A 16129-nucleotide genomic window follows, 5' to 3' on the forward strand; every position below is an offset into this window, starting at 1 on the left:
AAAACAGGTCTCAAACTGCTAAGTACACTCTTCCGCAGGTACACACGAATGCCCATCTGCGTCTATACCTGTCTGTGTCCATGTCTAAGAAATTATTTTGCAATATAAAAGGAAACCAATTTCTGCATTTTTTTTTTTGTACTTGACATTTGGGCCTCTTAATGGAAATAGAATACAAAAAGTGTTTAGTTCGGAAGAAATAGAAAGCCTGAACAGACCCATAACCAGTAAGGAGATAGAAACAGTCATTAAAAATCTCCAAACAAACAAAAGCCCAGGGCCAGACGGCTTCCCGGGGGAATTCTACCAAACATTTAAAGAAGAACTAATTCCTATTCTCCTGAAACTGTTCCAAAAAATAGAAATGGAAGGAAAACTTCCAAACTCATTTTATGAGGCCAGCATCACCTTGATCCCAAAACCAAACAAGGATCCCACCAAAAAAGAGAGCTATAGACCGATATCCTTGATGAACACAGATGCGAAAATACTCAACAAAATACTAGCCAATAGGATTCAACAGTACATTAAAAAGATTATTCACCACGACCAAGTGGGATTTATTCCAGGGCTGCAAGGTTGGTTCAACATCCGCAAATCAGTCAATGTGATACAACACATCAATAAAAGAAAGAACAAGAACCATATGATACTCTCAATAGATGCTGAAAAAGCATTTGACAAAGTACAACATCCCTTCCTGATCAAAACTCTTCAAAGTGTAGGGATAGAGGGCACATACCTGAATATCATCAAAGCCATCTATGAAAAACCCACCGCAAATATCATTCTCAATGGAGAAAAACTGAAAGCTTTTCCGCTAAGGTCAGGAACACGGCAGGGATGTCCATTATCACCACTGCTATTCAACATCGTACTAGAGGTCCTAGCCTCAGCAATCAGACAACAAAAGGAAATTAAAGGCATCCAAATCGGCAAAGAAGAAGTCAAATTATCACTCTTCGCAGATGATATGATACTATATGTGGAAAACCCAAAAGACTCCACTCCAAAACTGCTAGAACTTATACAGGAATTCAGTAAAGTGTCAGGATATAAAATCAATGCACAGAAATCAGTTGCATTTCTCTACACCAACAGCAAGACAGAAGAAAGAGATATTAAGGAGTCAATCCCATTTACAATTGCATCCCAAACCATAAGATACCTAGGAATAAACCTAACCAAAGAGACACAGAATCTATACTCAGAAAACTATAAAGTACTCATGAAAGAAATTGAGGAAGACACAAAGAAATGGAAAAATGTTCCATGCTCCTGGATTGGAAGAATAAATATTGTGAAAATGTCTATGCTACCTAAAGCAATCTACACATTTAATGCAATTCCTATCAAAGTACCATCCATCTTTTTCAAAGAAATGGAACAAATAATGCTAAAATTTATATGGAACCAGAAAAGACCTCGAATAGCCAAAGGGATATTGAAAAAGAAAGCCAACGTTGGTGGCATCACAATTCCGGACTTCAAGCTCTATTACAAAGCTGTCATCATCAAGACAGCATGGTACTGGCACAAAAACAGACACATAGATCAATGGAACAGAATAGAGAGCCCAGAAATAGACCCTCAAATCTATGGTCATCTAATCTTCGACAAAGCAGGAAAGAATGTCCAATGGAATAAAGACAGCCTTTTCAATAAATGGTGCTGGGAAAATTGGACAGCCCACATGCAGAAAAATGAAATTGGACCATTTCCTTACACCATACACAAAAATAGACTCAAAATGGATGAAGGACCTCAATGTACGAAAGGAATCCATCAAAATCCTTGAGGAGAACACGGGCAGCAACCTCTTCGACCTCTGCCGCAGCAACATCTTCCTAGGAACAACGCAAAAGGCAAGGGAAGCAAGGGAAAAAAAAAAATGAACTACTGGGATTTCATCAAGATCAAAAGCTTTTGCACAGCAAAGGAAACAGTTAACAAAATCAAAAGACAACTGACAGAATGGGAGAAGATATTTGCAAACGACATATCAGATAAAGGACTAGTGTCCAGAATCTATAAAGAACTTAGCAAACTCAACATCCAAAGAACAAATAATCCAATCAAGAAATGGGCAGAGGACATGAACAGACATTTCTGCAAAGAAGACATCCAGATGGCCAACAGACACATGAAAAAGTGCTCCATATCACTCGGCATCAGGGAAATACAAATCAAAACCACAATGAGATATCACCTCACACCAGTCAGAATGGCTAAAATCAACGAGTCAGGAAATGACAGATGCTGGCGAGGATGCGGAGAAAGGGGAACCCTCCTACACTGTTGGTGGGAATGCAAGCTGGTGCAGCCACTCTGGAAAACAGCATGGAGGTTCCTCAAAATGTTGAAAATAGAACTGCCCTATGACCCAGCAATTGCACTATTGGGTATTTACCCTAAAGATACAAATGTAGTGATCCAAAGGGACACATGCACCCGAATGTTTATAGCAGCAATGTCCACAATAGCCAAACTATGGAAAGAACCTAGATGTCCATCAACAGATGAATGGATCAAGAAGATGTGGTATATATACACAATGGAATACTATGCAGCCATCAAAAGAAATGAAATCTTGCCATTTGCAACAACATGGATGGAACTAGAGCGTATCATGCTTAGCGAAATAAGTCAAGCAGAGAAAGACAACTATCATATGATCTCCCTGATATGAGGAAGTGGTGATGCAACATGAAGGCTAAAGTGGGTAGAAGAAGAATAAATGAAACAAGATGGGATTGGGAGGGAGACAAACCATAAGTGACTCTTAATCTCACAAAACAAACTGAGGGTTGCCGGGGGGAGGGGGTTTGGGAGAAGGGGGTGGGATTATGGACATTGGGGAGGGTATGTGATTTGGTGTGTGCTGTGAAGTGTGTAAACCTGGTGATTCACAGACCTGTACCCCTGGGGATAAAAATATGTTTATAAAAAATAAAAAATTAAAAAATTAAAAAAAAAAAAAAAAAGTGTTTAGTTCGTATATCAAGAGGTGAAGAAAACTTCGAATTTACTTACATCAATATGATCTCTGAAAATGCCTAGTTTGTTAATAATTTATGTAAAAGGAAGACACTGAAAAGTCTTAACAGCAGGGATCTGAGGAAATACGTAGGATACAGACAGATTCTATGGTAACTCAGATTGAAAAGGTTTTTCAGGGGCACCTGGGTGGCTCAGTCAGTTAAGCATCTGATTTGATTTCAAGTCAGGTCATGATCTCAAGGTTGCAGGATCAAGTCCTGTGTAGGGCTCCATGTTGGGTATGGAGTCTGCTTAAGATTCTCTCCCTCTGTCTCCCTCTCTCTCCCTCTGTCTCTCCCTCCCCACCTTGCACACTCCCTAAAATAAACAAACAAAAAAAGCAAATAAATAAAAGGTTTTCCACTGTTTCAATGTAGCATAAAATATGGTGTTGTATTACCCACGGCAATGAAAATATGGCTAGGTTACTGGACAAGTCCTGAAACTCACAAAGCCACTGATAAACCTACCATCTGGTGAACTTGTACATACACGAACCCAAGACTCCAAACGATTTTATGTAACTTCTGTTTTCTTTTCCCTTTATCAACATTCTTTGACTCAAAAACCGAAGTTCAGTGTGACGGTTGATAGGAAAATGGCGGGAAAGCGAATATCCTGCCTAGAAAAAACACCAAGAAAAACCAGTCTCTGGATAAGTAAAAGCCAGCTTGGTAAATTTCATCATTATTGTAGAACACATCATCAGGAAGAGACCACCAGCCAAATGCTCTTCTTAGTTACAAGTTGATTAGTAACATTCAGAAACTGAAACACCATGCAAGAGTGATTGGTAAACCACAGACAAAAATGTTAGGAATCACCATTGGGGACGCTGTTCTCGCGATCCAGGAGGTTGCACTAGAAAGACTTCCCGAAGCCAACACCGTTCATTCTGTCCAACAGGGACAGTGGACCCTAAATGTATGTAGCAGTTTCTACCACCTTTGGATCTGGGTGAAGGTTCTCGCAGGCCACTCTACTGCCTGCAGGCAGCAAGTGCTTAATCACCATCCATGTCTCACGCGGACAAATTTAAACAAGGGACAAGATATATGTTCCAATATAGGGGCATTTCCCCAATATTACCGAGGCGCCTTCCGGATCTTAGTAAGTAATGCACATGACGGTAACTACGTTCAGAGAAGTTTACAAATAGTTCCTCTCTCACGATAGTACAGTGTTGTGCTTGTCAAATGGAAAGCAATAATACTGATTCAATTCTTTTTGCTTGTTGTGCAACACTAGCTGGCAAAGGCTTATTATTTTTTCCTTGGGTGATATTTCTAGATGAAGTGAAGTGCCTGATAATTTCTTTTAACATATTTGCAAAGCTGAATTCAGCCCCGTGATTCATTGTAACTGCTTCAGAACACTGTGTGAGAATTAAAAAATGAATAAAAATGCAGTAGAAAGGAAAATTCAAAGCACACCATTTGTTAGAATCAATTTTTTTTTTTTTTTTTTTTTTTTTTTTTTGCAAGCACAGCACTTCAATCTCAATAGTGTTCCAAAGCCTCGAAAGCTTATAATGGTGGGGATACACATATTTTTCTCTCTGAAAAACGGGCCAGGAGATAATGAGACTATAATTTCCGGATACTGCAGCCAATATAAAATGGCCACATGTGTGGGGCTGAAACACTCTATATGGGCATTTTCTGTATAATGATCATATATTTAAACTCAAGGAGTAAGGAAAAAGAATTTTTAAAAAGCAAAGGAAAAGCCAGGAAATACCAAATATCATGGGATAACACTCCATTCAAATCAGCGCCTTATTAATCCAACTTGAATCGATTTAATTCCCTCCTATATCTTCATCAAGACAGCCTTGAAGAGCAGCAAACTTAAAGGGACAGAGTTTAGAAATCACTGCATTCAGCAAAACGAATCTGTTCCTTTATATAAATAATTACCAGTATCAAAGGCCTTTTCCAACTTTCACACAGGTGTGTAATTTAAGACATGTTCAATACCACCATTCGATGTTCGTGAAGACTGTTATCCATTTACACACACATGCACAGAAGCACATCTCACAGTCTACTTACTTGCAGCTGGCTTATACTGGGCAGAAAGAGGAGATCTAATAATTTTGCTTGGTTTTCTATTTTTCAGCTGTCAAAGAGTTAACCCGAGCTGCTAGTGATACATAGAGTGGAAAACAAAGTGTATTCCTTGTCTCAGTGTTTTCCTGCTCTCCAGAGTCCTCCACACATTGCCTGGAAACCAGGAAGTCAGTCCTACTCTCATTTCATCAGGGGGAGAACGGAAGACCAGCCACTTAAGTGATGTCCTTGCCATGATGTAGTTAGCAGATGAGCTTTTGAGGTCAACGCATCACGAACCTCCCTTGACACTAAAGAAAACACGTCTTAAATTCTATTCTTGTAGCATTTCACTACTTTTATTTCCCTTTATTTTTAGGATTTTTATCCTACTTTTTAAGGTTTGGATTTAATTTTTATGCCAGAGACTGCGATGTAAAACAAAAAAATGCACATTTATGACTTTAGAAATTAATATATTCATGGAGCTAGGATTCTTCTGTCTCCTCTTGAATATCTAGCCAGAATCATTTCCGAGAGGGACATTTCAAACTGTAAAAAAAAGATAGTTACATAATTAGTTTACAAAATCAGATTTGTTCAAAATTCTAAAATGTTAGGGAATGTGATAAAAGCCGCACTAAGAATAAAATCAAACTTACGTAAAATATTTTAAAAATCCAAATCCATGCATACTTTTTGTTTTCCATACACATATATATTAAATGCCAAATGAAAAACTACAAAAATTAAACCGAGAAATAATAAATTGGGAAAAATTTGCAACCCATATGAGAAAAGATTTATTTCCTTGACTTGCAAAGAACTTAAAGCAATAAGGCAAATAAAATTTATATGTAGATGTATATGTATTATAATATAAATGTATATATATATATACACATAATGTATACATCTACAATCTATAATATACACACATATATATTTATATGAAATATATATGCTTATTTATTATATATCACTATACTTAACATATAGTTACATATGTTTATATATAACTTATAGATTATATATCATCCAGAGAAAAAGAAACACTAATGGCATCAGTATAATGAAAAGATATGATTACACAGATTCTCTCATTTGAGTGGGTCTATGTTATCAATGAAACAATTTGATACCATGTGATACCAAAGTGTCCATTATCTCTACTATGTAAGGCAGAATATAAAAATACATCAGTCTGCTAGTTAATCAGGGTTGAGAATGATCTAGCAGATTCAACTTAGAGACAACCAGATGTTTGAAAATACTAGATTTATGATCTTTTATAAAAAGACTTCATATAAAAATGGCTTTACCTAGGTTAATACAGCTCCACAGTCCCTAAACTACTGACTCTTGATTTACTGTTTTCATTATTCACATATTTATCAATGTTTAGTATCTTAAAATAGCAAATAAACCTAAGAGCCTTGCTCTTTCTTTCTTCAAAGATTTACTTAGTTATTTGAGAGAGAAAGAGAAAGAGAGAGCGCGAGTTCAGGGGAGAGGGGCAGGGGGAGAAGGAAAGAGAGTCCCAAGCCAACTCCGCATGAAGCACAGAGCCCACTGTGGGGCTCGATCTCATGACTCTGATCACAACCTGAGCTGAAACCAAGAGTCAGCCGCTTACCTGGGTGAAGCACCCAGGTTGCCCCAGTCTTGTTCTTCAATGATAAATGCTGTAAAGAATCATCAATCCATCCGAAGCACTCCAACACTCACAGACCTTGTACATCATAAACTGCAGGCGCTTACACTCCAACAGAAGAGTTGGAAAGGCTCACCCAAGTGCAGTAGGAATGTTACGGGGTTCTCACAAAGACATGGACATAGTCCAAGGAGAGTTACTATAGCTTTGGGTCAACCTTTAAATTAACGGTGACTTTGTTAATTTAACATGTCCAAGATGGACAAGATCTGTAAAATAATAATTATGATTCTTTCAGGCAAAGGTTTAGATGTTATGGAAAGGTACAGAAATGATAAGCCTCTCCATATGTTGATGAGAAATAAAGAAAAACACCTGTTCACAGAAGAAAGGGTCAGTCGGTGACACACTCTGTCGGCCATGATACACTTTGTCAGCTATGATCAGGATATTTTTCCCTGAGGTGTTCGAAAACCATGAACAATGCAATGTTAAGACACAGTTCTCAAGCGAGGTAACAAAAAACCACTAATTCATGAGTATTATGGTAATTTTCTTGGCAAATGTTTCTGTACCAAATTGATATTAATGAGTTAAAATGCCATAATTGTAGGGATAATTTTTTAGACTAAATATTTCGATACTCTTGAGTTAAAATACTTGCAGAATAATTCCATTTGCATAACATTTATTAAATCAATAAGGTTAAAATCATGACTGCAAATTAATAAACACATAGCATTTGTATTTGAGATTTATTTAAATCAGTTATCAATCATCCTCTATTAGTGACAAATCCAATCCCTCAATAGAATAATTTTAGCTGAACGTGAAATCATTATTCGACCTGAAATTCCAAATATTTGTTAAACTTAGAGGAAAAACATTTTGAATCAGTTTTGGACACACTGGCACTTACGTGGGGTGGATGAAACTATCGAGGGATGACATATTCATTGTGCATGAGAGAGAAGTCAATCAATGTACTTCCATTCATATAGCAGGACAGTAACTCCCGCGATAAAATCTTTTTTCTTTATAATACTGTAAAGGTAAAGCACTACATCTCATTCTGCGTGCAAAGTAGGAATATTTCCATTCGTTGGAAGTAATCGGTTCTACTGAGAGAAAAATTCTCAAAGATGAAAGTCTATATGAAAACTTTAGACATTAAAAACTGTCCTATTTCTATGAAGGTTATCGAACATTAACAGGGTGTAATCCCATCTGCCTGATGGACATCTGACTTTCCTGATGAAAATATTTTAGGGGTCATTTTGATGAGTTTTCTCTCTTGCTTATGAGGGGATATAAAAGGTGTTTACAATGAGCCACAAATAGAAGCTAGAAGGACATCAACAACTTTAACTCTGTGCTAGGATGGGAAATGTTTCACTGACTTTGGTGGCAGGGAGGGGTCTCTGACTTGTAATATTGGCCAACACTTGTGGTATAAATACTCCCATTAAGACGAGTTTATTCCCCAGGCTGTACCTTTTATTCTTGTGACTTAAAAAAGAAAGAGATCTTGGGACACCTGGGTGGCTCAGTGGGTTAAAGCCTCTGCCTTCAGCTCAGGTCATGATCTCAGGGTCCTGGGATGGAGCCCCACATCAGGCTCTCTGCTCAGGGGGGAGCCTGCCTTTTTTTCTCTCTCTGCCTGCCTGTCTGCCTACTTGTGATCTCTGTCCAATAAATAAATAAATCTTAAAAGAAAAAAGAAAGATATCTTGCCATTTGCAACAACATGGATAGAACATATGCTAAGTGAAATAAATAAGATAAAGACAAGTATCATAGGATTTCACTTAAATGTAGAATTAAAAAAAAAAAACCACAATAACCTAAAAACAACAACAACAAATGAGCAAATAAACCAGGAGGAGACTAATACATACAGACAACTAACTGATGGTTACGGGCTTGATGGGGCTTGGGGGGGTAGAATGGGCAAGAGACATAAAGGGGATTCAGAGGTACAAGCTTCCAGTCATGAGATTAGTAAGTCACCAAAACTGGAAAGTACCGCAGAGGGAACAGAGTCAGTCATATCATAGTAACATTGTATGGGGACTAGGCGGCCGGCGAGCACTGAGTGATGCACAGACCTGCTGAATCCTTCTGCTGTACACCTGAAGCTGATATAACATTGTATGTCAACCGTACTTTGTAATAGTCATTTAAAACAAAACAAAACAAAACAAAAATGCAAACTGTGTTTAACAGCCATCACACAGGATTGCTCACAATTTAACAACTGATTTGCAAGCCACTCGAGCTCGAGCCCCAGCTTTCTCTGGCACACCCGAGGCCGGGGGACCAGAGCGAGGGGTCCTTCTAGGGACTGGTGATCCACGCTTTGTAGTTAGGGAGGGACATTCCAATCCTGGGTTTGGTTTTTTGTTTTTGTTTTTATCCTTTTTGTTTGTTTGTATTTATTTATTTATTTGGCAGAGAGACACACAGTGAGAGAGAGAACACAAGTAGGGGGAACAGGAGAAGGAGAAGCAGGCCTCCCGCTGAGCAGAGAGCCTGATGCAGGGCTCGATCCCAAGACCCTGGGATCATAACCTGAGCAGAAGGCAGACCCTTAACGACTGAGCCACCCAGGCGTCCCTCCAATCCTGGTTTTGCTGCTTATATGCCTTGCCACTGTGGGCAAGCCCCGCACCCTCAGTGAGCCCCGGCTTTGTTATCCCGAAAGTGGAGCTTTTGACATGACTAACATCATAAACTTGGCATAATAATAATGAAATGAGCTGATGTATGTGAAAATGGTTAGAACGTCTGACAGAGGGTAATTTCTCAAACAGTATTTCTTGTCCATACATGTAAGGCTTCATTATTATCATGAGAATTAGAGCTGTGACATTTTTTCCTGTTTTCACCGGAGGTATGTCTGTAATTTTACTTCTGTTAATTATAGGCTGCTCTTAAGAATAAATCATCACTGACTTGAACGTGAAATACCTATCAATTCCAGGTTGTCAAAGCTCAGAGAGTATCACGCCCTCATTTTGAACTGTCATTGTGCAGTGAAAGCAAACTCTAACACACTGTTTTTAAAAATATGATAGTTTATGACAGCCTCATGGTAGAAGTCACTGTTTCTCATTTTTCCCTTGTCGATTTCTTTTTATCTCAATAGAATGTTTCTCCTACCTACCACAACTTTGCATTTCTATCCTTTCCAATTTGGGTTTATTTTCTGTCCTCCCTCATTACATGGGCTTCTATTACAATGTATCAAGACTCTTCATTCGCAATATTCGCTTTAATTCTCACAATCATCCTCCTTAATTAAACACTACTTTGATGGACGTATTGAAGTTCAGAGAAATAGTGATTTGTCCCAAATCCTACAAGGGATGGTGACCGATCTAGGATCTAAACCGAGGTCAGCTGACCAGCAGGCTAGTGATGTAGTCAGGCAGCCGAGCTGGGAGGGCTGTGCGGGAGCCATTAGCTCGGGAAGCCTGGGTTGGGGCACAGGAGATGTTGAACCTACAGTCTCCCAAAGGATCACTTGAACTCTGTCGTATCAAGGAGAGGCACAACAGTAAGAGTAACTATTTGGACTGGACAGCTTGAGTGGTCACCGGGAGTTGAGGGATGGCTGTAATTTTTGATGACATGAGCAGATGAGAAAAAGTAAGAAAGTCACGGCCTTAGTGAAATGACCTCTGGAGAAAAGTTTCCTTTTTAGACATCTTTTTCCCCTCTTAGGATAAATGCAGAGACTAAATGTACTGGGGAATCCTATTATGAATCTTTCAGTGGGGAGCCGCTACAGGGAAGACATGCTGGGCGAGGTCAGGAAAGGGTACAGGTTTAATTCATAAAATTTGACAAAAATCATTCAGTGTTTTCCAGTAGTGGGCCAGTTCTGGCTTTCGAGTTCCAATCGGTTATTCTCCCCCAATTAGACCAACTCTATTGCCCCTCCCACCACCACTGGAGAATCTTGATACAAACTCCATTAGCCTGCATGAGATGATATTTAATTTGTACTTGCAAAACTTCTTTTAAGCCTAAATTGTTATATAGTTGCCACGTGCTGCTCAGGAGAGTAATTTACGTGTGCATGCAGAGTTTTAATAAAAATAAACTGGAACACAAATTTCTTTAAGTTTCTCCTTGCAAATGCATTTAAAAAACTCCAACTGCTATGTTCAATGGTGCATGGAAAATGATGTGTGCATTTCATTATATTGATGTACCTTAAAATTCAATGAACCTTTAAAGGTAAGATGGACCTAAATAGGAAAAATCAGAATCAAACAGAACACCGTCCCATTTTACGGTTAATGTTGGAATGTATGAATGGCTAAATTTTTAATATTTAGCATTAACAGATTTTGGTATAGGTTCTTGTTCTGTACGGAGAGATGCATCAGGTTAACTTTACCATTCAATGAATGGCACTGACACACGGTCATTAGATTTTACTGTCTGTATCAATTTGGTTTTTGAAAGAGTATACCCCTCGATAGAAAAGAAGCTTGGAGTATTACCACCACAATGGAGAGCAAAAATAATGAATCCCACCAGGTAAGTGGAAAAAAGCCCTGATAATTCTGAGAAACCCTGAAATTTATTAACTTTACCTTATTGTGAGTGATACAGAGAGCGGCATAGAACACCTGCACAGGGTAGGGATGGGCGGTTGCTGGTGGGTGTATGATCTCTAGCATGGTGGCGGACATCAATTTTCCTCTAAAATAGTGACTATAGTACTATTTATCTGATGGGTTTAAGCAAAAGATCAAATGAGACAATACATATAAAGCACTTCTAACAGTGCCAGGTACAGTTTATATGTTATCATCATTATTAAACTGTCTTCGTGGCACCTGGGTGGCTCAGTTGGTTAAGGGTCTGCCTTCGGCTCAGATCATGACCCCAGAGACCTGGGATCGAGTCCCACATTGGGCTCCCTGCTCAGCGGGAGTCTGCTTCTCCCTCTGCCCGTCTCCCTGCTCATGATCTCTTTCTCACTCACTCTCTCTCTCAAATAAATAAATACAACCTTTAAAAAAATGGTCTTAATAAGTACTTACTTTTAGGGGTATTTTCTAAGACACATTCTAGCTATTTGTGGAAATTTAGCATGAATATGGATTTGAGTACATTAAAGTGTGCATGGCATTTTCCTTTTCTCTCCGCTTGATTATGAAACATTTATTAAATTTATTCACAGGATGGGTGCCTCGGTGGTGCGGTCATTTAAGTGACGGACTCTTGGTTTGGGTTCAGGTCATGATCTCAGGGCTATGAGATCTGTCCCCCTTTGGGCTCTGTGCTCAGTGTGGAGTCTGCCTCAGGTTCTCTCTCCCTCCCCCTCTCCCTTGAGTCTGCTTGCTCCTTCTCTCAAATAAATAAAATCTTTAAAAATTTTTACTCGCAGAACACGGCTAATTTTCCAATCCACAGAGTCTATTACTAGTTATATCACAGGATACGTGGAAAGGAGCCCCATAAGTAGATGTGGAAGAAATAATCCGTATTAATCAAGTAGTCCTTCCCATACTTTGAGGCCATAACCTATCCCACGGTCTATCTGGACATGTTCTATAGATATAGTAGCTTACCATGAATCTCCTATATCCCTTTGATCATGTGATCAGAAAGAATGAGACAGTCTCAGAGATGCCATGGCAGCAATGATTAAAAATGATTTTCTTGATGATATAGAAGAAAAATCACATCTGATGTCTAATGTAATTGGGACGTAAGAGATGACAATTCGTGTGAATTTTTTTTAATCACACTAATGAGAAACTATGTATTATAATTAAATTATATTATATACACATAAATTATAACTAAAAACAAAGATACTCTCCTAACTTATTTCGTCCAATGAGAGAGAAAAATAGCACCTTTCAGTCTTTACATATAATTAAACTCACGGTTGACACAAACTCTGATTGTCAGAGATGATGCTCAAGCAAGCAAAGTTGAGGGTCCTGGGACCCAGCAAGATGCAGAGCCTTGGGGCTGTCTCTTTCTAGAAGCCTCCTTTATGGGCAAAGACCACAGGGGACACTCACCAGCTCCCACGAGCAGCTCTGTTCTCAGTAGTCAAGGAGCGCTCATTTCTCCAGGACACCTGCTATTAGCTGGGGCTCGACTATTCAAAAAATTTGAAATTGAAGACAAAGAAATAACAAGAAAGTAAGCCTCAAAAATGTTCCCCAGTTAGGTCATGTTGACAGCAAAACCTGCCAAAGAAAGGATGACCGACCAGACCCACCAGCAACAAAGAGACTCGAGACTGTACAGTGACCCGAGTTCACCCGACGGTTCCCGAGGACACCGTCTGCTTCCCGATGGGGTCCAGTGCTGCCCCTCGACCGCTTTACAACTCCTAATTCCCACCCCAACTCCTTTGGCTGCCACGTCACCGAAATGGCTCAGGACTTCTACTTCTGGTCCCTGTCTGCTCCCTGCACGCATCATCTCTCCCTTCTCAATCCGTCCCATTATTCACCTCTGCCGCCCCGCCCCCCAGCCTCCCGCGGGCTGTTAGATTAAATCGCACCCTGGAGCAGATTGGTGTCATCACGCTTTCCAGAAACACAGTGGCCGCTGGACTCCAGCGCCGCTCCGCAATATTTTCACGCCCACTGGTCAGCTCCCTGCCTTGGTCATCTCAGCAACCGTTTTTAATTCTTTATTAACCTCCTCCCAAAACCTGCCACCAGCCACTTTTCTCTGCTGATAATTTCTCTTCCTTCATGGAGAAAATTGAGGCTTTTAACCTATATTCAAAACGTCTGCTTCTCTACGGATATCCTCCAGTATCTCCTCATTAAACACACAGATACGGTCCTTTCCTCATCGAATGTCCCTCTTGAGCTTCTCCTTTATCTTCCCGCCTCCTTTCAAAGCCCTTGGCAATAGGGCTTCCATTCAGGAACACATTTAGCTTCCCATTTAAAATTTTTAATCTGCAGCAACCGGACTTCTACCCCCAACAACTCTGCAGAAAATGGTCTGGCTAAGTTCTTCAGTTACCTTCCAAATGCCAAAGCCAAGGAGCCCTCCCCAATCCTCCTGTTACTGACGTCTCTACAGGGCTTGCCTTTATTCGTAGAAATACAAGTTATAAGCGCATTTCTATTACCAGGAGTATACTTTTCTATTGTAGACTCTTTCAGCCACATAAAAAGGAGCGGAGGACATCTGCGCATGTCCTCGCCACTCATGGTAGAGCAGTGTTTCATGCTCTCACGTATTCTTTCCGAGATTTCTTCTACGCACGTCTTGACATTCTGTGCAAGTGAACATTATGCTTTTTTGTTTCGCATAATGTCACAAACATCTCCCCATGTTAAGTAATCTTGAGAAATGATATTTAAGGCTGCATAATTTTCCATCATATGGAAAATATGCTTGACTTAATCCTTGCACAGCATGTAAACAACGAGATATGTTCCTATAGTTTTGAGTGTCCTTGAAAAACTTGATGTGCAAAATCCGCCACTGCCGTGGTTGTACAGCAATTTAATTAACCTCTCTTTCTGCTAGACGTTTAGGCTGTCGAATGCCTGCTATCATAAACAGCACGACAATGAATATGAAGGTACCCAAGACCCTCTTGAATCTTCTATGCAAGTATTTGCTAGCTCGTTCCAAATCTGAATATAAACTTCCCCACTGAAGATGTTTGTTCTTAAAAAAAAAAAAGAGAGAAAAAGAAAAAAAAGATGTTTGCTCTTTTTGCCATTACCACACAGAATTTCTCCCTATATCTGGAAAAGAACATATTATTGGAGCTTGTACCTGACTGGCAAGAAGGCAGGGGACACGTCTAAATATTGGGTTATTTTATTAGGGAATAAAAGGACCATTGTGATTCCTGAAAGTCTTAGCCAGGAGATAGGTTTTTTTTAGACATTTCTGGATTACAAAATTGTTTTACTGTATCAAACCCAGCTTACACATTTGAATTACTGTACTTACCTCACCGATATGTCAGGACTGTTGGTGACAATAGATAAATTAGCTTAGATCGAGAGGAAAACACTAAATAAATAATCAAGTCTTTTTTGCCTTAAGTTCCTGCAGAGAACACTAGCTTTTTAATGTGATCTTTTAAAGACTCACCGAAGTCTGGAAATGATGATTTTGTTGTGTTACTTGTGACTTATACTAATCAGGTCTGCCTTTTCTACCAAGCACGAAGGTACTCTGGAGAAAACGGATGGACAAGGGTGAGCAGAGCCTTCGGATCACTGAGTGCCAGTCTCACTCTGCATCTTCCCCCGGCAGTTAGCCATCTTCTAGCTGAAACAGAGCACCAGAAGAAAGGCCAGTCTCTGAAGGGATCTGTGGAAAATAAGATACAGAATCTTCCCATCTGAAAATAAGTAAAAATTCAGACCTGATCTAGCTCCTGAAATTATTCTTTATGAATGTGTGCATCCCCCTTGTGCAAGGACCATGCCCAAACTCTCTGTATTTCCAATTTTTGTATAAGTGCCGCCACAGCCAGCAAGCTCCTGAGATTATTTTGATCAAACTGTGGAAAAAAAAAAAAAGGAAAAGGACTTTTCATTTTCTACTTCTGTGTATAAGGAGCTAGTCTAGGACGATAGTCTTTGTTTAATTGAAAGGTTGGTTTAATGACCCCCCCCCCTCATAACTGTATTTTCAAATTCAGTGACGAATGCAAGTCTGGATCAGCCAGGGCTACCTTTGTGCGAATCTCTTCCAACCCAAATCAATGTAATTTAGTAGATTTTCTGACTACAGCCTCCTGAAAAAGCAAATGTTGGGTGCTGTACATTTTGGGTGAGGTACACAGATATAAAAAAGACACCATGTGCTGATGTGTGTCAGGGGTCGTTCACGACGTAGGTATCAAAAGGAAATGCTAGGAACTGATACTCACTTAGCTGGAGGGTAGAAAATGGCTAGGATTTTTAGTTATAGAGAGAGGAGTTTTATGAAGGTGGTTTCTTCAGTGAACTCTGCGCCATTCATTCTACCCGCCCCCAACATACAAGAGGACAGCTGAGTTGGTGTAAGTTTAAGTGTGTGTGTGTGTGTGTGTGTGTGTGTGTGTAGGGGATTGTGAGGAACAACATCTCCCTCCTTTATCTTGAGAGAAGGTAGGCCAGGTTCCGGTGGAGCCTGATGAAAAGTTTGCTTCTTGCTTCCTGGAAGGGGTCAACATGGTAAAATGGAAACTGACTCTTGCCATTGAAGCTTACAGGTCTACAGAACAAACTTTCTTTTTTTTTTTAAATAATAAAATAAAAAGTTTAATTAAAAAAAGTTATAAATAAAGCAGAAAAACCATCACAAAGGTAAGCACACAGGGACTGCTCTGGACTTACGCTGAGCAGGGACCTAGGGCAGTTGATGTTTTTCATGA

At 39.5% G+C, this 16129-nt stretch overlaps 1 long non-coding RNA gene across 1 annotated transcript; it reads right to left on the reverse strand.

Moving 5' to 3' along the window:
* Window positions 1-5526: 5526 nt before the first annotated feature.
* On the reverse strand, window positions 5527-15068 carry LOC123390992. Its single transcript, XR_006605614.1, has 3 exons — window positions 14857-15068; window positions 12798-12877; window positions 5527-5642 (listed from the first exon to the last, which is right to left on the reverse strand). It is a non-coding gene; the product is annotated as an uncharacterized LOC123390992 (long non-coding RNA).
* Between the last annotated feature and the right edge of the window lie 1061 nt (window positions 15069-16129).

Source organism: Mustela putorius, unplaced genomic scaffold (genome assembly GCF_011764305.1).
Source record: "Mustela putorius furo isolate JIRA1106 unplaced genomic scaffold, ASM1176430v1.1 tig00000174_pilon_pilon_pilon, whole genome shotgun sequence".
Lineage (NCBI taxonomy): Eukaryota > Metazoa > Chordata > Mammalia > Carnivora > Mustelidae > Mustela > Mustela putorius.